The sequence below is a fragment of the Rhinoderma darwinii genome, chromosome 2 (assembly GCF_050947455.1).
Source record: "Rhinoderma darwinii isolate aRhiDar2 chromosome 2, aRhiDar2.hap1, whole genome shotgun sequence".
NCBI lineage: Eukaryota > Metazoa > Chordata > Amphibia > Anura > Rhinodermatidae > Rhinoderma > Rhinoderma darwinii.
The window spans coordinates 232599247-232625027 of NC_134688.1; the positions used below are offsets into that span (position 1 = coordinate 232599247).

A 25781-nucleotide genomic window follows, 5' to 3' on the forward strand; every position below is an offset into this window, starting at 1 on the left:
CTGGTGACAGAGCCTCATTAAGGGGTTAAGCCTGGATACCTTTTTATTGTGAAGTCCCTGAAAACGGCCACAGTTCTGGATTGTATATGAGGGCACACTGTGGCTGGGGCATTGTATTTGGGTAGTCTGTGTTATACCCATTTTGTCTGGCACTCCGAATGTGGCAAAATAAGGTGTAGTGATATGTTGCAGTGGATCCATGGCATTAGCTTGTGTTATATTCATCAACAGGTGTGCACCCTTCTATGCTTCAGTGAGGCACTGTCCTTCTACATGTGTTCACACTAGATTTTAATACAAGACGCGTCCTTGGTCACATGACACCAAATAAGTCCGACAGAGCTATCCTCTCGCAGCCCTCAGTATACACAGGTACAGCTTGTTGCTGCAGCAGTCATCAGGAGAAACACGTGTAGTTGTCCCTACCTGTGACTCAGCCTGTCCTTGTGACGTGCACTGACTGACTGGCCAGGTCCTGTCTTCCCGCCAGCTGCTCACTTCACTGCTAGCAGAAACGTCCATAGCGGCTGATCTCCTCATTCTGCCCGGGAGCGGGTGCCGGAGCCAGACACGTACAGACAGCTGCTAAGGTAAGTTTCCTGTCACCGTCTCTCATGTTTCTGGATGCTCAGCTCTTACCTTTGTAAAACATTCTGGTTCATAGAAGTCAATTGTGACTACGAATTTCAATGTGTGTTTGTTTGGGTATATAAAAAAACATTTTTCCTCTCATTTTGCACTACAAGCAAATGTGTTCTAGGAGTAAGTATAATGCGGTGAACCATGCGCGTTCTGGGGCACATTTATAGAAAAAACGAAACCAAAGACCCTCTAATTTTGCACACAAAAATCGCTTAATTTGTAATGTGCGCCAAAAGGATTAATTTATAGTAAAAGACTGCGCTCCCCTAACATAGACAATTTTTTCAAAAGGTACGCCTGTGTTTGTTTAATAAATAAGACAACTGGGCACATTTATTTAAAAAAAGCCAGTTTTTTGCAGGATATATGGAGGTAAAAGTGGTAAGGTCTATTTGTGAAACGCGTGTTATGCCAAAACAATGTCGGACAGTTTAGCCGAACCATTTTATTACTGCAAATGAACATTCTGAAACATTTTGGTGAAAAAAGTGGTAGAGCCGTTTTATACACGCCAAATGAAAGCGAACGGGAATTACTGCATTGAAATCTATCTCCCATCTTACATGTGCTTGAACTAAAGAGCCCTTTTCTCATTAGTTTACTATACCCTTTAACCCCTTCCCTCATCCACGTATATGTTCGCGATAGTGGACACGCAGACACAAAACCTTCTCCTACGAGCCCAGCCACGGGAGAATGACTGTGATTGGCGGATAACTCTGATCCTGGCTGATTGGTAGCAATTGTAGTGCCATCAAAATGAGACCCCTCTTTAACCCCTTAATGACCAGCTACATCTTTCTGCTTTTGCCTCTCTGCGTTTCAGCAGCCATAACGTTTTTATTTTTTCGTAGACGTGGCTGTATGAGGACTTGTTTTATGTGGGAGAAATAGTACTTTTTTTGCAGTTTGGGATAGAATTTTTTTTTTACGGCGTGATTATAGGAAAAAGAGGTTCTCTGCATTGTTTTTCTTGTTTACTTTTTATCCCTTTCACGTTTCACACTAAATAACCTGTCAAATTAAATTCAGGTTATTACGGTCGTGCAGATACCGAAATATGTGTAGGTTTTTTGGTTTTATGTAATGTAGGGGCACAGGGGCGTAACTAGGAAAGGCTGGGCTCCATAGCCACACCCCCCGCCTTGTAGATAGTGCCTCCCTGTAGATTCTGCCACACAAATGCCCCCTGTAGATAGCGCCGTACAGTCCGCCTGTAGATGGCGCCATACAGCCCCCCCTGTAGATAAAGCCATACAGCCCCAACCCCCCCAAAAAAAGAAACAAACAAAGACGCTGTCCTGTAGCCTATGGGTTGTCTCACAAAACACATGTATCCCCTATCCACAGGATAGGGGATACATGTGTGATCGCTGGGGGTCCGACCGCTGGGACACCCAGCGATATGGAGAACGGGGGACCGAAAGTCCCCAGAAGTGCTCCATGAGAAACCTTGGACTTTCGGGGTCTGCGTCCGGCAGCTCAATAATAATGAAAGGAGCATCGGGCATGCGTGCTCCCCTCATGCCACGGGCCCCGTAGCAGCCGCTATGGCTGCTACAGCGGGAGTTACGCCACTGTAGGGGCAATAAAATATATTTTATGCAAAAAAGACACTTTTTTTGGGGGGGACTTTTTGTTTTTTAAATCCCATTAAGGGATAACTTTACTTGCAACTTTTTATTTTTTTACTTCTAATGTATTATCAGAAGAGAAGCTGAACAGACAGCCCTGGGGTCCTTTCTAGGTCCCCAGGGCTGACTGCAGAGGGATTCCCTGGTCTTTGATCACGTCACTGGGTTTCCGTCGACTAAATCAAAGAGGGGAGTTCCCTTTGAACATGCCACGATCATGGACCGTGGCGATCAAAGGGTTAAACTGCTGGGGTTGGAATGTTTTCCGATCCCAGCTGTGTTCAGGAGGCTGCTCTAATATCAGGAGTTGTTAGTTACAGCTTCTGCTTAGAGGATGAGCGCTCACAGGAGAACTCATCAGCCTCCTCTACAGCGACGCCAAAAGACGTCACTGTAGACTAAATACATGCACCGCCTGAAGTCAAAAGACGTGAGCGGTCGTTAAGGTGTTAAATATCGATCACCATGACACTATGCTGGTAGACAGGTGGCCATAACTAGGAATTCTCTATCAGGTTGCATGTCTGTGGTATTTTGACATACAATAATGTAATGTCATATAACAGTAGGGCAAAGACGTGATAGTTACCCTTTCGCTACCACCTTCACGCAACTTTGCATCAAACTGTGATTATACTCAAATATTGAACGAAAATTCGGAACTGCAACTAAAATGCCCACTCCAGCAGTCTCCTTATGCAAACAAAATGTACTCTGCAAAAAACGTGATGCGAGAAGTTCATACATACCTCCAGTCCACATTCAGAAGTGTGTGTGTTAAAGAAACGCCAAAACTGTATTAATTTGCCAACCAATCTTTACATGTAAATTAAATTGGAGATTATATGTACATATATTTCAATTTACCTATGCGAACTGTAATTATAATCAATAATCGCAACTCTCTAATCTAATACTGTTTTTTTTTTTTTTTGTTTTTTTTGTGTGCAACAAGTTGAAAACTATCGTTTATGGTTAGTCAGTAGGGGATATTACTTTTCTGACAGAAATCTTTTCCATCCATAAGAAATGTGTAAGGGTACTTTTACACGTTGTGCTCAAATTGCAGTTTATTGGCATGCAGTTGTTGCAAAACCACAGCATATTCCTGATAGGGATGTCACGATACCAGAATTTGGACTTCGATACCGATACTTCGTGTAGTATTGCGATTTCGATACTTTGCCAGCAGTAATAAAAAAATAAAAAAGTTCAATTTTCTGATGTGAGGCGCGAGGTGTGATGATGAGTTTAACCACCACGTGCCTCACATTAATAGTAATTAACCCCATCATGTTTCTCAGTCATAATGGACAACATTGTGTTAATGTGTGAGGTACATGATGGGGTTAATTACTATTAATGTGAGGCACATGGAGGTTAAATTCATCACATCTCGTGCCTCACAATAAGTGATACAACAGTTTTCTTTTGTTTTTTTTTTTACAGCGTACACATCATAAATGATGCCAAAAAATTGTTGTGCAGGTTATTACGGCCGCGCCAATACTGAATGTGTGAATATTTTATGTATTGAGACTTATTTTAATGTTTATTGTAAAAAAGGTGTGTTTTTTTTTATTTTTTTTAAAATGTAACATTACTTTGTTTTTACTTTTTATTTTTTAAGCTTTAATGTACTGGCATATAGCTATATTCTCTGGCAAAACCTGTATTAAAGAAAAAAAAAGGATTACAATTTTAATTTCTGCAATAAAAATTTAATTTTTAAATTTCATCTCCACTTTGCTATAATTCCTGTGAAATGCCTAAAGGTTTAGGAAACTTTATAAATACTGTTTTGAATACTTTGAGGGGTGTGGTTTTTAAAATGGGGCGATTTATGAAGGTTTCTAGTATATAGGCCCTCAATGTTACTTCAGAACTAAACTGGTCTCTAAGCAAATTAGGTTTTGGAAACGTTCTTTAAAACGTGAGAAATTTCTGTTAAACTTATAAGCATTGTAGAAAAATTAAATAGAAGGTAAAAAGTTATGCTGAACTAAGCTAGACATATGGGAAATGTGACCTAGTAACTATTTTGTGTGGTATAACTGTCTTACAAGAAGATACAATTAAATTTAGAAAGATGCAAATTTTTCTAAATGTTCTCTAAATTTTGGCGTTTTACACAAACACTGAATGTATCAACCAAATTTTACCACTAACATAAAGTACAATGTGTCACGAGAAAGGAATCTCCGGATCGCTTGGATAAATAAAAGCATTCCAAAGTTATTAACAAACAAAATTATGCATTTGAAAGTGGCGTCTTAGGCTCAATGTACACAATGTGTGTTATGTGCGGTTTTGCCGTGCGTATTTGCGTGCAGTATATCTGCGTAATACAGTACCAGCAAAGTAAATGAAATTTCAGGAAATCTCATGTACACGCTGCGTTTTGTTTTTCTGCATGTAAATTGACCTGCGGTGCGTATTTTAAAATCCGCAGCATGTCAATTTATCTTGCGTTTGCGAATTGTATCTGACTAGTTGTAAGGAAAAACGCATCAAAACGCGTTGATTTACGCATCAAAATGTAAAAACCGCATCGAAAAACGCACGGTTAGGTGTGGTTTTCACCTGTGAATTTCCTGCGGTTTTGATGCATGTTTTCCTCTGCAAAATACGCAACGTGTGCATGTAGCCTTTAGGCCCAAACTAGGCTGCGTCATTAAGGGGTTAAGAGGCATATTAAAGAACATGGTGCAGATTTGCTACTTCGAGTAGTATGTGCACACACACAATAAAAAAACGTCTGAAAATACGGAGCGGTTTTCAAGGGAAAACCAGCTCCTGAATTTTAGGTGTGTTTTTTAAGCCACTCTTGATTTTCGCGGCGTTTTTGGAGCTGTTTTTCTATAGAGTCAATGAAAAATTGCTAAAAAAACGGCCCAAGTAGTGACATGCAATTTTTTGTGCCCGTTTTTCAAAACTGCCCTGTAAAAAAACGGCCTGTCGGAGCAGAACACCATTTTCCCATTGCAATCAATGGACAGATGTTTGTAGGCGCTCTGCTTCCGATTTGTCCGAAAACAGGCCGAAAATAAGCCGTGTGAACATACCCTGACTGGTGTGAATCGTAGTAAATGCGCCAGGTGTCGGTGACAACCCTTCTGCTGAGCCCTGCCTGCTTTTTTAACCACTTCCCGCTTTGGCCACTTGACCTTCCTGCCCGCCTCATTTGTCAAATTTGACATGTTTCACTTTGTGGTAATAACTTCGGAATGCTTTTACCTATCCAAGCGATTCTGAGATTGTTTTCCTGTGACACGTTGGACTTTGTTATTGTTAAATGTATCTGCTTGTAAGTTAGGCAGTTATACCACACAAAATTGTTGCTAATTAACATTTCCCATATGTCTGCTTTAGATTGGCATGAAAATTTTTCATTTTCTCAACAAATAAAGGAAAAAAAGAACCCCAGCATTTGTAAAGCAACTTTTCTGGAGTACGTCAATACCCCATATGTGGTCATAAATTGCTGTGTGGGCACACAGCAAGGATCAGAAGAGAAGGAGCGCCGTTTGGCTTTTGGAGTACAGATTTTGCTTGATTGATTTCTTGACACCATGTTGCATTTGCAAAGCCCCTAAGGTACCAGTACAGTGGAAACTACTCAAAAGGGACTCCATTTGGGATACTACACCCCTTAAGGAATTAATCTAGGGGTGTAGTGAACGTTTTGGCTCCACAGGTGTTTCATAGATTTTATTTGAATTAGGCAGTGAAAATAAACACCAATCCTTTTTTTCCAATAAGATGTAGCTTTATTCTCAAAAAATAAAGGAGAAAAAAAAAACCAACATTTGTAAAGCAATTTTTACCGAGTACGGCAATACCCCACATGTGGTCATAAACTGCTTTTTGGGCACATGGCAGGGCTCAGAAGGCAAGGAGCGCCATTTTGCTTTTGGAGTGCAGATTTTGCTGGATTGGTTTCTGGTCGCTATGTAGCATTTGCAAAGCCCCTGTGGGACCAAAACAGTGGAAACCCCCCAGAATTGACCCCATTTTGGATACTACACCCCTCAAGGTATTCACCTAGGGGTGTAGTAGGCATGTTAACCCCGCAGGTGTTTTTTTTTCAGAAATTAGTGTGCACTCGATGTTAGAGTGAAAATGGGATTTTTTTTCCCCATAGATATGCCAATATTTGGTACCCAGCTTGTGCCACCATAACAAGACAGCTCCTAATTAGGGCATGCCCACACGTGGCAGTTTTCCTCCGCAACTGTCCGCATCAATGCCGCACAGAATCTGCGTTGCAGATTCTGTGGCGGATCTGCCCAAAATGTGCAGTAAATTGATGCGGATTAGCTGCTGCGTACTGCGGTAAAAGTGCTTCCCTTCTCTCTATCAGTGCAGGATAGAGAGAAGGGACAGCACTTTCCCTAGTGAAAGTAAACAAATTTCATACTTACCGGCCGTTGTCTTGGTGACGCGTCCCTCTTTCGGCATCCAGCCCGACCTCCCTGGATGACGCGGCAGTCCATGTGACCGCTGCAGCCTGTGATTGGCTGCAGCCGTCACTTAGACTGAAACGTCATCCTGGGAAGCCGGACTGGAGACAGAAGCAGGGAGTTCTCGGTAAGTATGAACTTCTATTTTTTTGACAGGTTGCTGTATATTGGGATCGGTAGTCACTGTCCAGGGTGCAGAAACAGTTACTGCCGATCGCTTAACTCTTTCAGCACCCTGGACAGTGACTATTTACTGACGTCTCCTTACAACGCTCCCGTAATTACGGGAGCCCCATTGACTTCCTCAGTATGGCTGTAGACCTAGAAATACATAGGTCCAGCCAGAATGAAGAAATGTCATGTCAAAAAAGCAAGACGCATCCGCAGCACACATAACATGTGCATGACAGCTGCGGACTTTATTGCGGAATTTAGAATCTCCATTGAAGTCAATGGAGAACTTCCGCAATGAGTTCGCAACCAGTCCGCCACTGGTCCGCAACATCCATTGTATGCTGCGGACACCAAATTCCGCACCGCAGCCTATGCTCCGCAGCGGAATTTTCAGCCTCGTCTAAACGAAGCCTACTAAAAAGAAGTGGAAGGCAATGGAGAAACGGCTCCGCTGCGGATTAACGCTGCGGAGTGTCCGCAGCGGAATTGAAGAGCAATTCCGCCACGTGTGGCTTTGCCCTTATTATGCTGTTTCTCCCGGTTTTAGAATCACCCTAAATGTGGCCCTAATCTTTTGCTTTGACATTCGCCGGAGCTCAGGAGTGAAAGAATACCATGCGAAATTGAGGCCTAATTTGGCGACTTACAAAGTATTGGTTAACAATTGCAGAGGCTCAAATGTGAAATAATACAGAAACCTCTGAGAAGTGACCCCATTTTAGAAACTACACCGATAGGGCACTTATTAATGGGTGTAGTGAGCATTTTCACCCCACAGGTGTTTTCCATAAGGGTATGTGCACACTACCTCTTTTCAAACGCAATGGAGGTGTTTTACGGCTCGAATTATGCCTGAAAAGACTGCTCCAATACGTCGGCAAACATCTGCCCATTGCTTGCAATGGGTCTTACGATGTTCTGTGCAGACGAGCTGTCATTTTACGCGTTGCTGTCAAAAGAAGGCACGTAAAATTACGGCCGCGTCAAATAAGTGCAGGACATTTCTTGGGACGTAATTGGAGCTGTTTTTCATTGACTCCAATGAAGAACAGCTTAATTACGTCCGTAAAAGACGCCGCGAAAAGCGCGTGCACTTGTAAAAACGTCTGAAATTCAGGAGCTGTTTTCTCCTGAAAACGGCTCTGTAATTTCAGACATATTTGCCGTTATCGTGTGCACATACCCTAAATGAATGCGCTGCGGATGGTGCAAAGTAAAAATTAAAATTTTCCCCAGATATGCCAATTCAGTGGCAAATATGTCATGCCCAGCTTATGCCATTGGAGCGACACACGCCAAACATTGTAAAAAGGGTTCTCCCATGTATGGCGGTGCCATATATGTGGAAGTAAACGGCTGTTTAGGCATACTGTAGGGCCCAGAAGGGACGGAGGGCCATTTGGCTTTTGAAGCGTAGATTTTGCTTGGTGTTAGTTTTGTTTGGAGTATTACTGGTATTTCAGTTTATACTGTGGGGCATATGTATTCTGGGCAGAGTACATCAGGGGCATAGTCAGGGGGTATAATAATGGGGTAAACAATAAAATAATCCATAGATCTGTGTTACGCTGTGAAGCAATCCTTTCTGCACAGGCCGGTGTCGCACTAATAAATGGTGTCCTTATCCCCCTTTTGGTCCACACTCCTCACCTTTGCAGTTTGGGGTATTTTTCTGGGAAGTGTTGTCCTAGTATAATATGGGCACCCTCGCTTCCATCAGATATGTTAGCGCCTTCCCCTTCCTGGTTCTCTAATTTTAGGGTCTCGATAAATTTGCCTCTTGAAACAGAAGAAATGTTCCCCTCTGATCTGCACAACCGCATATTTTTATATCCTGACTTATTGGAGCCTTAACTAATTTTATTTTTTCATAGACGTAGTGGTATGAGGGCAGTTTTTTTTGTGGGAGGAGCTGTAGTTGTTGTTGGTACCATTTTTGGATACATGTGACTTTTTTTGATCACTTTTTTGGGAGGCAAGGTGACCAAAAAACAGAAATTCTGGCATAGTTTTTTTTAGTTTTTTTTATACAGTGTTCACCATGAGTTATAAATTACATCTTAACTGTTCTGCTGGCCAGTACGATTCTGGCGATACCTAATTTATAGCACTTTTTTTATGTTTTACAACTTTTTGCACGATAAAATTACTTTTGTAAAAAGAATGTATTTTTTGTGTCGCCATGTTGTGAGAACCATTACTTTTTGAATTTTTTTTTGTCGACGGAGCTGTATGAGGGCTTGTTTATTGCGAGACGAGCTGTCGTTTTTTTATAGGTCCAATTTTTGGATATATGCGACTTTTTATTTCAATGTTTGTAGGGCAAAGTGACCAAAAAACAAATTCTGGAATAGATTTTTATGGTTTTTTTTTACACCGTTTACCGCATGAAATAAATAACATAATTTTTTTTATAGTTTACGTTCGTGGCGATAGCAAATATGTATGGTTTATTTATTTTTTTCAATAATAAAGGACTTGATAAGGGAAAAAGGGCGATTGTGTTTTGTTTTATTACTTGAAACTTTTATTATATATTTTTTCACTTTTCTTTATTCCCACTAGGGGACTTGAAGGTCCAAATGTCAGATTTTTTTTAAAAATACATTTCACTACCTATGGGATGGCCGGCGGCTACGGAAGCCTTTCAGGCCCCGCCTCGGGGCGGGGGCTGAAAGTTTTCCATGCTAGGCAGACCGGGAGGACACTATTAGTCCTCCGGTTGCGATTACAGCCACCGACACCCCGGCGATTTCATTGCTGGGGTGTCGATAAGCTGCAAACACCTAAAATGCAGCAATCACTTTTGACCGCTTCATTTAATGGTGGGGATCGAAGCTAACTTCGGTCCCCTCCATTACTGTAGGATGTCAGCTGTAAGATACAGATGACATCCGGGGATGATGGCACCGACTCCGCTTCTGAGCCGGTGCCATGCATTTGTCATAAGTATACAACATTTTGCGGGAAGCACTATTTTTCCATGACGTATACTTACAGCAAATGTCTGGAAGGGGTTAAGTGGCAAAAGCAAGAGAAACTGACTAAAATTTGCTTTTGGGCCATTTGCGACATTTCCACACCAGCAAACTGGCATAGGAACGTTGTTAACCCCTAGGCGCACCAGGACGCAACTGTACGTCCCTGCTGGCAGTGTCTTAGCGCACAAGGACGTACAGTTACTGAGTGGGTCCCGGTGCACACTGTCGGTGGCAGTGTGCACCGGGAACTGCAGGGACAGCTGTCCCCAACAGCTGACACTCCCCAGTCACCGGCATTGGACCCGTAAAAGTGGTCCAATGTCGGCGATCGATGTAATCGGTGGATCTGTACAGATCCACCGATTACATCATTTCTGCACATAAAGTATAAAAAAATGTTTCGGGACATGTAATAAGTCCCGAAACGGTTACTATAGAGACTCGCCTTCCCTACCCGATGCCTCATGTCACCGGCAATGGACCAATAGCAGTGGCCATTGCCGGCGATTGCATTGATAGGTGGGTCTGTTCAGACCCACCTATCATAGTGCATTCTCAGCCGGGGGCGGATGAGGGGGTGGGTAAAACCCCTCCCCTGACAACTAACTCTCCCTAGTTACCGGCATTGGACCCATAAAAGTGGTCCAATGTCGGCGATCTATGTAATCGGTGGATCTGTACAGATCCACTGATTACATCATTTCTGCACATAAAATTTTCAAAACTGTTTCTGGACTTGAAATTAGTCCAGAAACAGTTACTATGGGAACCTCCCGCCCCTCTTGTCCCATGCCCATGTGACCCCCCCCCCCTCCTGTCCCATGCCCCATGTGACCAGCAGGGAACCAATAGAAGAGGTGATTGGTGAGTCTGTTCAGACCCACCAATCGCAGTGCGTTTTTCACCCAGGGTGGGTGAAAAATAACAGACCCAGGCTCTGATCTCTTAGTAGGTGAAGAGAAGTTGGAGAGATCAGAGACTAGTGTTAACGAAAGATCAATAATGGCCAACGAACTGCTGAGTAAAAATTTGTTGGCCATTATTGATCTTTCGTTAACACTAGTCAAAAACACAAAAAAACCTATACGTAACTAATTATATGACTGTTTATCTACAGTCATACACACATATAAAAGTTAACACTTTGTTCATAAAAAATCTCTTGTGAAACCCCGTATTGACCTGTCATTTTAACACAAGCAGTATATATCTCTAATACGTAAAATATCTTTTAAACATTTTGCTAATTCTGTTCTTTTATATTGAATCACCATGCGCGTATGCGTCTTTTAAATTCACAATACTGTTTCTTTATTTTGTTCTTTATGTGACCTTTGACCTGTTTTGTCTGGCGGTCTTTTTCCTTGCCCTGATGTATAAATAAGGCAGGAACCGCACAGTCTGTATCGGCCTGAGGAAGACGTCAGTTTGGCGTCGAAACGCGTAGCCGGTTAACAATAAAACCCTATACACCTTACCTACCACGATGGTTGTGTATTATCTCTGATCAAGCAGCGCCATTGGTCCCGATTTTCCTACTTTTAATCGTACTACAAACCGACAGCAAACTCCGTTAGGCTGTGATGTGGACCTGGCTGCAGCTTCCCAAGCCTTGTTGACACAGTTGGTGTCCACCACCCTAGGTGAGCGCAATTGTCGCACCGACCATTTTCTCAATACTCTATCAGATCCTGAATTGTCCTTTGTGGCGCCGTGTTCCTTTTTCTAATTTACCTGACGTCATATTGGGGAGATGTCTTCCGCTTGTTATCTGATGTATTACAACTTCAAATTACTGCTATACCTCAATTGGCTTTATTGTTCAGGGGTACAATTGTCCAATTGTCCAATTCATACCGGTACAATATAGAATATTAACCTGTAAAATCCTTTTCATTGATAAATTAGTAGTAACAAGACATTGGAAAAGCCAGATTGCCCCTTCTATTACAGAAGTTATTTCATTAATATCACCTTTCTGTACGAGAAGTTTATTGCGTACTGTGCTGGTACGTTCAGTTCCTTCTCTGCTACTTGAAGTGCTTGGTCACAAAACTCAAACTTTAAATGTGATGCATTATATCCAGTGATTCCACGATTTGTTAATGTTGTTTTTGTTTGTTCTCTAAAAGGATGTCTACAATGCTTTGATTTTATTCATTGATGTTGAAATGTATGTATACATTGTGACACTAAATTCTTAATAAAGAAAAATTTAAAGATACATTTTGTACTGCATTAAGTTTACACATAATTTCAAGCGTGTAGCTGAGCAATGTGTTACGTCTATGGCCGGGGGTCGTCGTTCTGACTTACCCCTTGACGATCCCGGCCATGGACATCTCTCTTCTCGGCGTTCGCTCCCTTCAGGAAGACGCCGGCACTCTCTTCCGGGTCCTCGGACTGTATCCCGCAGGGCGCGTGCGCCCGTCCAGCTGCGTAACATCATTTATCAGCCCAAAGGCTGCTTGACTATAATAAGGTGTCCTGCCCACTGGTTCCTTGCCTGAGCGCTTGTTTTATACCCCAGTTTGTCTTGCTAAAGGTCTCCCAGTATTTTCCAGTTCCCAGTGTTACCCGTCCCTGCTGCCTGTACCCTGCGTCCCGTGCTATCGTACCTGCTGTGAGAGTCAAGTCGTGTCGTCCCGCTGCATCCGCGGCATCACCTGCTGTGAAAGTCAAGTCGTGCTCCTGCCACGGTCTACATTGCCTCAGGTACCCGTTCAGAACTATAGACATTGTTTTGTACCTTGTTGGCTAGCTGCTACCCCGTACGGCCCAGTGGGTCCACACCCCCAACCACATGAAGCCGCCCCTACGTTATATGGTGCTCTTACTGCTCCTATTTAAAGGGTCCTTTACTAAGAGACTACACCATTTATAATCTGTTTTACACTCCGTTTTCCATGTTATCTTTAAAAAGTTAATCTTTATTCATTTGAATTTATGAATTAGATTATTTTAATTGAGCATGGCATGAACAGAAACAAAATGAACTTCATGTACTGTGGAGCAGCTTATGTTTCACCACCTGGATTAAAAAGTCTGCACAATGTGCTGACTGGATAATTTTCAAACTCCTCTTTTTCTTACGGCGTAAAAATGATTTAAGCCATTTAGCCAGTTTCGAGCATGTTTAGTGCAAATCTAGGCACAATACGGCTGGGCAATTAATCAAAAAATAATCAATCGAAAATTCAGCACAATCAATCGACGTAATCTTTGAATTTTGGTTTTATCAATTATTTTTTCCTGGCTTAAACAGCATCTACATCTACAGGATGCAGATACATTTGAATCCAAATGTAAAGTTGGGTACCGGATGCGTGGCAGTGACATAATCACGTCTGTCTGCGTCGAGCTGCAGAGACCAGATAAGCAGACGGCTCTCCTCCACTCATGGTTGGAACGGGTTAGGTGAGTATGTATAGTATAATTTTTATTAGGCACTGGTGGGGGCAGCTATGTGGGACCAGAGCTGGACTGGGACTTAAAATCAGCCCTGGCATTTTTAAGCACATAGGCCCACAGCAGGCCTTACGCAGCTGCCAGTGTTGGGCTGGAATACATGGGACCACCTTTCAGCTATAAAAGACATGGAGATTTATTAATCCATGTGTAAATCAAAAGAGGAATAGTTCCTGATAGCTCCAACTCCAACTAATCCACTGCTTTTCCACAAGAATGTTTTTTTTTTAAATTCCCTCCGCAAAAGATTGAATCAAGGTTTAATAAATTTATTATTTGTACCCAAAAATGGTGATTGAAAAATGTAGCTCGTTCCGCAAAAAAACTAGCTCTAACACGTCTAAAGAAAAAAACCGTGGAAAAATAAAAGTGATCACCCATGGAATGTGATGATGAAAATATGAAAAAGAATGCTTGGTCATGAAGGCCAAAATAGACCTGGTCGTTAAGGGGTTAAGGTGTGCAGGGCCCCAATGGAAGTAGAAGAATTTGAGGAAGACCGATCATTACAGGATATTTTGCTAGCCTCCCTCCAAACGGCTCGCGAGATTACGATGTAAGCTGTCATTTAAAACGACATTACGCTTGCTGTGCTGTAGTGCCGGGATTGTGTTAGCTAAAATAGGTCATAACTCCGTCAAAAATGATCGTTTTTCTAAATTAAAAACACTGCTGTAATCTAAATTACAGCACCGATCACCTCATGCACAAGATAGACCACTTATAATGTGGTGACCGAGCCTCTTTAAGAGTTTATGGGGGTCAAATCTGCTGATGCCACGCTGCTTTAGACCAGATTTCTGCGGTAAAGTCGCAAATTATGGAGTGTGCCATATTTACCCATTAATTTGCAGAGTTTTGTTGTCTGTGCCGCTCTCGACGCTTTTTAAAAAAAGAAAGCGGGGCTTAGCCTGAAATTGGCATCGTAGCTAGCTTAGATTTTACTTTGTACCGCACAGACAGCTCAAAATGTGACCGCTTTTTTTTTTTTTTTTCAAAGAAGAGCATCTGACTCCTGTGCGCTTTAGTCCTTGAATACATATGAAATACCAGTCTTAATAAATCTGCCCCATTTTGTCCAAGTGGTGTCACAGATGGGATGGAGATGCAAAGGAGATTGAGGTTTGGTCTCACGAGAACTTGGTCACTAGTTAAGTTTCATCGAGTGTGCCGATCTACTTTCTGTCCTGCAAAGATTTGGGTTTGGTTCAAATAGGAAATTGGTTTCTGTCCTTTTATCAATCCCCCAGTGCTGAAGTAATAGTTAACCCGTTAAGGACACAACCTGTTTTCGCCTAATGGACCAGGCTATTTTCTTCATATCTGACAGGTGTCCCTATGTGGTAATAAGGCCTAATTCACACAAACGTATACGTTTTTTGCGCGTGTAAAAAACGCAGCGTTTTGCGAGACTTGCAGTTGCATGTGTCATCAGTGGTTGGATTTGTGTCTGCATTTTATTTTCGCGCGTATGCCATCCTTATGGCACGCGGTTTTGACGTTTACAAAATGAAATGAAGGATGTGGTTTTCTTTTTCCAATCATTCCTTCAGCAACTGTTACGCGAATCATGCACCGCACGCGGATGTGCATCCGTGTGCTGTCCGTGATTTTCACGCATCCATTAACTTCAATGTGTGCATGATGCGCTAAAAACGCTCAAGTATAGGACATGCAGTGAGTTTCACGCAACTGACACATGCTGCGTGAAAAACACGGAATGTCTGAATGGCCCCATTGACTTGCATAGGTCCGTGCGATGTGTGTGATTTTCACGCGTGTATCATGGACGTGAAATATGCTCGTATAAATAATGCCTAAATTTGGAATGCTTTTATTTTTTCTAGCGATTCTGAGACTTTCATCGTGACACATTGTAAGTTAGTGGTAAAATGTGATTGATATATTCAGTGTTTATTTGGGAAAATCAAATTTAATGAAATTTTGCAAAAATTTAGCATTTTTATTAATTTAAATGCATCTACTTGTAAGACAGACTTGTAGTACCACTCAAAATAGTTAATAGTTAACATTTCCCATATGTCGTCTTTATGTTGGCATCATTTTTTGAACATTCTGTTATTTTTCTAGGACGTTACAAGGCTTAGAACTTTAGCAGAAATTTCTAAAATTTTCTAAAGCCTTTTTTTTAAATTTTTCATGGTTCAGTTCAGAAGTGGCTTATATATTAGGAACCTTCTATAAATCAACCCATTTTAAAAACACACCCCTCAAGGAACTTTCTAAATGCTGTGTTGAATACTTTTAACCCTTTAGGCGAAAACACTTGGAGTAACACTTATGCAGTACAGTGGAAGCCCCTAACAAATAACCCAATTTTGGAAACTACACCCCTCAAGGCATTTAACATTTGCCTGGACGTATGACACAATCATAGTGTCTGCCTATCACTACAAACCACTAAGATGCCGCGATCGCTTTTGATCATGGCATCTAAGGGGTTAATGGCAGGGATCGAAGCTAGCACCATTCCCTGCCGTTACAGCACTGTCAGCTGTAACATACTAATGACACCAGGAGCTGATGTCGCAGGCTCAGCTTCTGAGCCTGTGCCATCTTGTTACTGCGGCCGGATGCCTTTTAGGCCCTGCCTCTGGGCGGGACCTAGCAGGCTTCTGTACTTGGCAGACAGGAGGCCATTGTTAGGCCTCCGGTCTGCCAGAGCAGTCATAGGGACCCCGCAATTTCATTGCAGGGTTCCAATCTGCTTGTAAACACCATAGATGCAGCGCTCACTTTTGAGCGCTGCATCTAAGGGGTTAATCGGCCGGATAGGAGGCTTGCTCCAGTCCTGGGCTTGAAGCAGCGATAGCGTTAAGCTATCACTGCTTTAAAACGGTCTGCGGAGACCGTACCCTATTAATGCTGTGACGTAATAGTCCGTCAGTTTGCGTCAACAGGACAACACCTGTGATGGACTTTTACGTCACATAGCGTTAAGGGGCTAATGTGTGTTCCGTATCTAGACGAGCCTTTCTGATTCAACAGCACAGAGAGCATTGTACTAATTCTAGTAAGTTACTTATTTCCGGCAGTGTCGCATTTGCAAAAGGGATTGTTTTTTTTTTCATAGAATAGGGAATTTATTTTCTAATTGCATACTTCATTATGAACGAAGATTTAAGTATTATTTAGAATCCACTTATTGAGAGTTTCCAGATATGATGGGGTATTCAGACTGATAAATGACTTTGACATTTCCTAAATGTCAGGACATAGCGTTATAGAATTGTCCTGTGTGTCTTTTTTGCTGTTGTTTTTGTTAACTCCTTAACGACCTGTCACATACTAGTACGTGACAGCCGTTAAAGGGAAGTATGGGGCGGGCTCACAAGCGGAGCATGCTCCATACTCAGCGGGTGACGTCTGTGTTATACTACAGATAACCTCACTGCAACGGGCGGAATCAAAGATCACTTTGATTCCGCCTGTTTAACACCTTAAATGCCACGGTCAATCGTGGCATCTAAATTGTTAGAATCAGGGGGGCGCCCCCTCAAACGCGCCATTGCCCCTCCATGACTTCGATCAGGGGGGGGTGACTGGTTGTTATGGCAGTCTAATGAAGGCCCCCATGCCTTCCATTTTGAAGGGCTTCAAAGGAGACTGTCAGTATCACAATATACTGCAATACATTAGTATTTCAGTATATCATGCAAGCGATCCAACGATTGCTGGTTAAAGTCCCCTAGGGAGACTAGTAAAAAACAGTTAACGTTTTTTTATAAAGTTCCAAAAAATATATATATTAAAAGTAAAAAAAAACAAAACCTTTTTTTTTTTTTTTTGCCCCGAAATCAATTTGAAAACAACTTTTTTTTTTTTTTTTAACATAACTGGTATTGCCGCGTCTGCAAAAGTCCAAAATATCACAATATAGCATTGTTTAACCCGCTCGGTGAACGCCGTGGAAAATGTAAGCCCTCATAACGCTTATGGCTCTCGACACAAAACCTTTTTTGTTTTTTAAAGCAAATAGTTTTTTTTAAAAAAAAAGTGGTAAAACATAAAAATTTGTTATTGCCGTAATCGTATCAACCTGTAGAATGAGGTCAATATGTAGTTTTTGTTGCCTGATGGACGCCGTAAAAACAAAACCCTCCAAAAAATTGCGTAATCGCTGTTTTTTCCCAGCTTCCCAGTACATTATGTGGTACAATAAGTGGTGCCATTAAAAACTACAACTTGTCCCACAAAAAACAAGCCCTCATATGTCGACAAAGGGAAAAAAAAAGTTATGCTTTTGGAATGCGGGGAGGAAAAAACGAAACAGAAAAAGCTTAAGTTGGGTGTGTCACTAAGGAGTTAAATATCCAGCTTATCAAGTAAGTGTGGAATGTTATAATTTCGTATGTAAAAAAAACAAGAAATGCAGGTATTTCATTAGCTTTTGGATACATTTACGTGGTGGCAACAGAACAAACTACCCACAATTTGTGGACTTGCTACATCTAAGGGCAACCATAAATGAGAAAGTATCTCACTGACATGATATTGGCAAGATAACTGATCATCCTCTAACAACTATTCAAAGCTGGCAAGATTTCTTGAGATTTTGCTGGTGGTACATAAAGCCGTGTATATTAATATTTTTTTACAAAGAAAAAAAGGGAAAGTTTTTTTTTTTTTTTTTGTTTTTTTTTCGTTAAGATGTTTCATTATGTATAAGGCGCTTGTTCTCCTTGCATAAGGATACAGACCCATGTAGCCGAAGCCCAACTCACTTGCAGTGGCCAATGGCCTCACGATTTTGCCGTTTATTACCAGCACAATAGTCCGGCCGTTGGCCGCCACTGTGTTTAACCGTATCCTTAGTGGTATGACTGGTTATGAATTATCAGCGTGTGTAATTTTTCCGTTGTACAAAAGCTGTACTTCAAACAGTAGTAATTACAATATTGCTAAGTAATATAATTTTTGCTTTCCCTAAAGCTACTTATGATGTGTGGCTGTGTTCAGCGCCAGTGCCAAAAAACACCCTATGAAATATTAAAATATTCTTCGGGCATCTTACTGTAGATGTTTATCTGACATATATATTACAGATGACATGGCACAATAATGAACAACATTGCTCAAATAAATTTGAAATCTAAAAAAAACGAATCCACTTACCTCACCAGGGTCCCCCAATGTCCCTCCTTCCTGGCCACCACTGCTCTGATTTTAACAGCGGTGCCGACATTAATGCTGGTCTGTACAATGGACATTCCCACCCAGTCAGACTGATAAGCACAGGGGTGAACCTAGCCCCTCTGCTGCCTGAGGCGAACTATAAAAAGGCGCCCCCCCCCCCTAATCTATCGGAGTTTTCTCATTACTACCTTTACACATCAAACACTCAATATATAAAAAATAAATAAATAGGAAAACATTTGTTGTTTATTTGTAAAGTGCTGTTTAATGTATAGAGAAGATTTAAAGAACTCTTTTTACTGTATTACTTTAGCATCATAGATCAGCAACGCAGCATTAACACTGAAAATGGTTTAACATCTTCTATGCCCCCTTTTTATTACCTAGTTGACTTATGATTTTTAACCGAGTTCAGTGGCCAGGCGTGGTCGGCATGATGCAGTGACGTCATCGTGCCGGGCAGTTGACATAATCAGCGTGCTCCTGATCTCCTGTAGGCCTCAGGCCTAAACCAGGCTGTGGCCTACAAGAGCAAACGGCGGAGCAGGGGTTTCTATTGTGGCAAATTATTTATTTTTTTACATTTTATACTGCTAACTTTTTTTTGGTAGGTTCCGCTGGACCGTTTGGACTACGTCGTAGATTCATTGGACTACTTCAATGGTCTACTTTAAAAAAAAAATAAAAATTGTGAAAGAGGGTTGCATGGGGGAGTTTTGATTTCAATAAAAAAAAATTCTTATGTCTGTTTTTTTTTAATACTTTATTATGGCCTTCGTAATGGCAGCTGTCTGATTGACAGCGTTCAATTACTAAGGCTGGGGCTTAGCATTAGCCAGTAAAAAGGCTATCACTAACCCCTATTATTACCCCGGTTCCCACTGCCGCCAGGGATACCGGGAAGAGTCGAGTACGATTCAGTACCTGGCCACCTGAAATGACTGTTAGGCCGCAGGCTGGTATTATCAGGCTGGGAAGGGCCAAAAAAGTGGCCCTTGCCACACTGGGGATGCTAGGCTGCAGCTGCTTTATTGTATCTGGCTGGTTATGAAAAATTGGGGAAACCCCTCGTCATTTTTTAAAAATAAATGGAAAAAAAAATTACGTGAGATCCCCTCCATTTTTCATAGCCAGCCAGATACAATAAAGCAGCAGCAGCAGCAGCAGCAGCAGCAGCAGCCTAGCATTACCAGGGTGGGAGGGGCCATGGTTTTTGTCCCTTCCTAGCCTGATAGTACCAGCCTGCGGCCACCCAAGTACCCTTCACTTCAGATGGTCGGGTGCTGGATCGTACCCAGCTCTTCCCGGTACTCGCGGTGGGTACCGGGGTAATAATAGGGGTTAGTGACGGCCTTATTACTGGCTAACACTAAGCCCCTTCTTAGTAATGGACGCTCTCGATCAGACAGCAGCCATTACTAAGACGGTAATGAAGTATTAAAAAACAGACACATAAAGTAATTTATTTTATTGAAATGACAACTCTTCCACACAATCCACTTTAACCATTTTATTAAAAAAAAAAGAAAAAAAGCTTACATCAGCGAAGTAGTCCAACGAATGTACGACGTAGTCCAAATGGTCCAGCGGTACCTGCAAAACAAAAATTAGCAGTATGAAAAATAAAAATAAAGTTGGCTGCCCCCACAGACATATGAATAAATAGCTACCTTCGGGAACATATTAAAATAATTAGAAAAATTAGGCCCATAAAATAAAACATATCAAATAAAAAATGATAACACCTTTCTTTTAAAGAGAACCTTTCACCTCCCCATACATGTGCAGCATGTAATGGGGAGGGCCGCACAAACTCTGGGGCACTTTACATATTTTTCCTAGCCTCCTTCGTTATTTAGATATCGGTGCTGTAATATTTGGTGCCCGATATTTAAATAACCCCCTGAACTGTCAATGGGGAGGTAATTGGCAAGGGGGCGTGTAAGATCGCTGTGACACTGTCCTATCAGCTACAGACAGTTTCAGAGCAAGAGCTGGACAGAGATCGCATGCGCGTGAGCGCGCAGCTCCGCCACCACTAAGGAACAGAAGAAGAGTGTGAATTCTTCTTCTGTGTCATGGCATCGGAGCTGTGCGCGCACGCACGCTCTCACTCTTTAGCTCTCGGCAGACAAAGACGACAGGACTGATCTCTCACCTGAGATCACAGTCTTGTACTTGCCTGCCGAGAGCTGAAGAGTGAGAGCATGCGTGCGCACATGCTCTCCTCTCTCCAGCTCTTGCTGTTGACATTGTCCGTAGCTGATTGGACAGTGTCACAGCGATGTTACACGCCCCCTTGCCAATTACCGCCCCATTGGCAGTTCATGGGGTTATTTAAATATCGGCGCCAAACATTACGGCTCCGATATCTAAGTAAGGAAAGTGGGTAGGAAAAAAAAATGTCAAGTGCCCCAGAGTTTGTGCAGCCCTGACCATTACATGCTGCACTCAAATGCAAATCTGTGGGCAGGTGAAAGATTCTCTTTAAAGTGTAACAACTTTTTAAAAAACTTTTGACGTCAGAAGTTTTGATCAGTGGGGTCCGAACACTGAGACCCCCCACTAGTCGCTAAAACGAAGCAACAGAAGTGCTCGGGTGAGCGGTGTGCCGCTTCAATTCTGTTTGGCTTTCCTTGGAGCAGTGTACGGGCTCAATAGAAAGTCTAGGAGTCCGTACACCGCTCACTCGGCTGAAAGTCGATCATAAATGAAGCGGCATAGCGCTCACCCGAGCACTTCTGCTGCTTCGTTTTAGCGATCGGTGGGGGCCTCAGTGCTCGGTCCCCCACCGATGAAAACTTCGGACATGTCCCTATGATATATAAAGATATCTATTACTGCGATTGGTGCAAGTTTTAATTACTTTTTATTGAAAATGATTTGTATTTTTTGAGATACAGCTGCTTTGTATCCTGTATACAGAGCAGCTGTATATAGCGCTGAGACCTGAATGCATTAGGTCGCCTATTACCGATCACATCTAAGTTATGAACTTAGATGTGATTGGTAACAGCTCGATCCTGCAGGACCCGCTGACCTGACGGATACAGCGCTATATACATTATATAATATATTTATTTTAATTAGCGGGGGCAGGTTTATGGGGAAGGATTAGGGCCTGTTCACATCAGCGTTGGCTTTCCGTTCCGGGGTTCCGTGGGAGGTTTCCGTCGGGTGAACCCCGCAACGGAAAGTCAAACTGAAACCACAGCTTCCGTTTCAGTCACCATTGAAATCAATGGTGACGGAAACATTGCTAATGGTTTCCGTTCGTCACCATTCCGGCAGGTTTCCGTTTTTGTGACGGAATCAATAGCGCAGTCGACTGCGCTAATGGTGACGGAAACGGAAGCTGTGGTTTCAGTTTGACTTTCCGTTGCGGGGTTACCTCCGACGGAACCCCAGAACGGAAAGCCAACGCTGATGTGAACAGGCCCTAAGGCTTCTTTCACACTAGCATTAATATACGTTTACCGCTCTTCCGTCAGAGGAAGAGAGGATCAATACGTTAAACGGAAAGCAACGGCTCCATTAGAATTACCATTGCTTTCAATGGTAATTCTTTTGTATCAGTTGCTTTCCGTTTGTCTCCGTTCGCTAAGTTTCCGTTTTTTTTAAAGGAAACAAAAGTGCAGTCTGCAGAACTTTTTTATTTCCGTTCAAAAGAACGGAAACCTAGTGAACGGAGACATACGGAAAGCAACTGATACAAAAGAATTACCATTGAAAGCAATGGTAATTCTAATGGAACCGTTGCTTTCCGTTTAACGTATCGATCCTCTCCCTCTGACGGAAGAGAGGTAAACGTATATTAATGCTAGTGTGAACAAAGCCCAATACAAGATATTAATATAAAAATAAAAAAAACCCAGCTGGGATTTGAACCAGCAACCTGCCATGTGTAAGGCAGACAAGCTAACCACTACACTATAGAAGCTGTCATAGACAATGCCTGTGAAACTGTAGTAGTTGAGGGTTTACTATTAGTCTCTCCTGTCTCTGCTGCGTGTGGGTGGTGACTGGTCAGAGACTCATAGTCAGACTGGCTGCCGCAGCTGCCGCATTCATTGTGCACTGTGAGTGACTGTGAGACTCACCAGTCACAGCCCTGTTTGTAGCTTTCCCACGCTAATTAAGCACAGGAAAGCTACAAAGCCAGGAGTATACTGCAAAGGGGGGGGGGGGCGTTTTACTGACAGCAGAGGGCTCTATAGTGGGGAATTATCCCCCCACCATAGAGCCCTGACTAGTTACTATACTGAAAGGTTAGGGGGGTCTGAGCATCTGACTGACTGCTCTAAAGGGGGGGGCAGAATCCCCCCCTATAGAGCTCTCTGCAGTAAGTCAGACGCTCAGACCCTCCCCCACCCACACTAATCCTTTCATTATAGTGATGTGAGGGCTCTATGGGGTGGATTATTCCAGCCCCATAGAGCCCTCTGCTGTCGGTAAAATGCCCAGACCCCCCCCTTGCAGTATACTCACGTCCCGGTCCCAGCAAGGCAGGAACTTACCTCTGCTGCTCGTCGCTCCTCCTGCAGACTTGCTCCTCTCTGGCTGCATGTGCTGTGTGCAGCGTCAGAGAGGAGGAGGAGGAGTATTACAGACGTTCGGCACGTCTCTCCCCGGCCCAGTCCGTCCCGGGCTGAAAACGCGTCCCTCTTTTGACATCCAGTCCGACCTCCCTAGATGATGCGGCAGTCCATGTGACCGCTGCAGCCTGTGATTGGCGCTGTGTGTGTGTGTGTGTGTGTGTGTGTGTGTGTGTATTATTTGGACAGTGACACAAGTATCGGCATTTTAGCTGTTTACCAAAACATATTGAATATACAGTTATATAATCAATATGGGCTTAAAGTGCAAACTCTCCGCTTTAATTTGAGGGTATTCACATGCCAATTTGAGGAAGGGTTTAGGAATTTCGACTCTTTAATATGTAGCTGCCTCTTTTTCAAGGTACCAAAGGTAATTGGACAATTATCTCAAAAGCTATTTAATGGGCTGCATGCGCTATTCACGAGATCACGCTGTGCTGTGAGTAAGTCCCACAGAAACTTTACTGAAGTGTCGGGAGTGTGAATAGACATTGTATCCTGGCTGGAGGCAATGTCTATTCACTCTCAAGACACTTCAGTAAAGTTAATGTGGGTGTATGTGACAGCACAGCGTGATCTTGCGAGATCACGCTGTGCAGTGAAAGAAGCTGGGCATGAATGAAGAGAAGTCTAGGACGCTGATTGGTCAGCATCATACACTTCTCTTTACAACGCCCACTTGGTCAAAAGTTAAACGCCCAGTTGGGCATTAAGAAACGAATTCGCAGAAATGTAAAATTGTTCAGAACTTGCTCAAAAATTATTGTTTTTCAAAATAAAAACCACTGTTATCTACATTGCAGCGCCTATCAAATTAGGTAGGGGATAGGGCATTTATAAACTGGTGACGGATCTTCTTTAAGCCGGTAAAAAGTCTGGCGTTTATTCCAGGTGTAGCATTTGCATTTGGAAGCTGTTGCTGTGAACCCACAACATTAGGTTAAAGGAGCTCTCAATGCAAGTGAAACAGACCCTTGTTAGGCTGAAAAAAATGAAGAAATCCAACAGAGAGAGAGCACAATTGTTAGGAGTGGCTAAATTCACAGTTTGGTACATTCTTGAAAAAAAAACGCACTGGTGATGAACTCCAAAAGGCCTGGACGTCCACGAAAGACAACAGTGGTGGATGATCGCAGAATCTTTTCCATGGTGAAGAAAGACCCTTCACATCATCTACCCAAGTGAAGAACACTCCCGGAAGTACGTGTATCAGTATCTAAGTCTACCATAAATAGAAGAAGCAAGTACAGAGTGTTCACCACAAGGTGCAAACCATTAATCATCCTCAAAAATAGAAAGGCCAGATTAGACTTTGCCAAACAACGTCTAAAGAAGCCAGCCCAGTTCTGGAACCGCATTCTTTGGACATATGAAACGAAGCTCAACCTGTACCAGAATGATGGGTGGAATAAAGTATGGAGAAGGCTTAGAACGGTTCATGATCCAAAGCACACCACATCCTCTGTAAAACGTGGTGGAGGCAGTGTGATGGCATGGGCATGCATGGCTGTCCAAGGCACTGGGTCACTAGTGTTTATTGATGATGTGACTAAAGACAGAAGCAGCCGGATAAATTCTGAAGTGTTCAGGTATATACCTTCCACTCAGATTCAACCAAATGCAGCAAGGTTGATTGGACGTCGCTTCACAGTACAGATGGACAATGACCCAAAACATACTGTGAAAGCAACCCAGGAGTTTTTTAAGGCAAAGAACTGGAAGTTTCTCCAATCACCAAGTCAATCACCAGATCTCAAACCGATCGAGCAGGCATTTCACTTGCTTAAAACAAAACGTAAGGCAGCAAGACTCACAAACAAGCAACAACTGAAGACCGCTTTAGTAAAGGCCTGGCAAAGCATCACAAAGGAGGAAACCCAGCATTTGGTGATGTCCATGGGTTCCAGACTTCAGGCAGTCATTGAAGAAAATCTTTTGCAGCCAAAGTATTAAAAAAAACATTTTATTTATGGTAATGTTAATTTGTCCAATTACTTTTGAGCCCCTGAAATGAGGAGGCTGTGTAGAAAAATGGTTGCAATTCCTAAACATGATATTTTTGTTCAACCCCTTGAATTAAACCTGAAAGTCTACACGTCAATTGCATCTACGTTGTTTCATTTCAAATCCAATGTGGTTTGTGGACCCACTGGGCCGTACCGCCTTGGCGGTATGGCAGCTGGCCAACAGGGTGCAGGTAACAGTCTATAGTTCGTATATGGTACCTGTGGCTGCTCGGACCGTAGCAAGGCAGGCTCGGCTGGGACTAGGCAGCAGGCAGACGTCCGGCGTGGTGTAGCAGGACAGGCGTGGTATGCAGCACAGCACGACTACAGCTCAGCACTGCACTTGACCAGGATAGCACGGGATACAGGTACTGGAAGACACTAGGATACCATTTGCATAGACAAACTTTGGGTACGACAACGCCGCTCAGGCATGGGAGGAAGGGGCTGGGCCCTTCTTATAGCCCAGGGTTCTCTGGGAGAAATCTGCTCAATCTCCCACCTGCGTGCGCTTTGGCTTCTTAAATCTGTACTGCGCTCGCGAGCACACCCTGGTGGTCACTGTGGAAGAGGACGACCGTATGTGCAGACATCTCTTGAGAGAAGGGCGTCGACTGGATGGAAGGAGTTCGTGGTCAGCGACCACGGACAATACAGT

General features: G+C 42.8%; 1 protein-coding gene across 2 annotated transcripts in view; it reads left to right on the forward strand.

The window, feature by feature from the left end:
• The first annotated feature begins 410 nt into the window (after positions 1 to 410).
• The window catches only part of RPH3AL (rabphilin 3A like (without C2 domains)), a 340146-nt gene continuing 314775 nt past the window's right edge, over positions 411 to 25781 (forward strand). For both annotated transcript variants that reach the window (XM_075852932.1, XM_075852933.1), the window contains exon 1: positions 411 to 590. The gene's annotated coding sequence lies outside the window, so the exon portion shown is untranslated. The remainder of the gene's footprint in view (positions 591 to 25781) is intronic.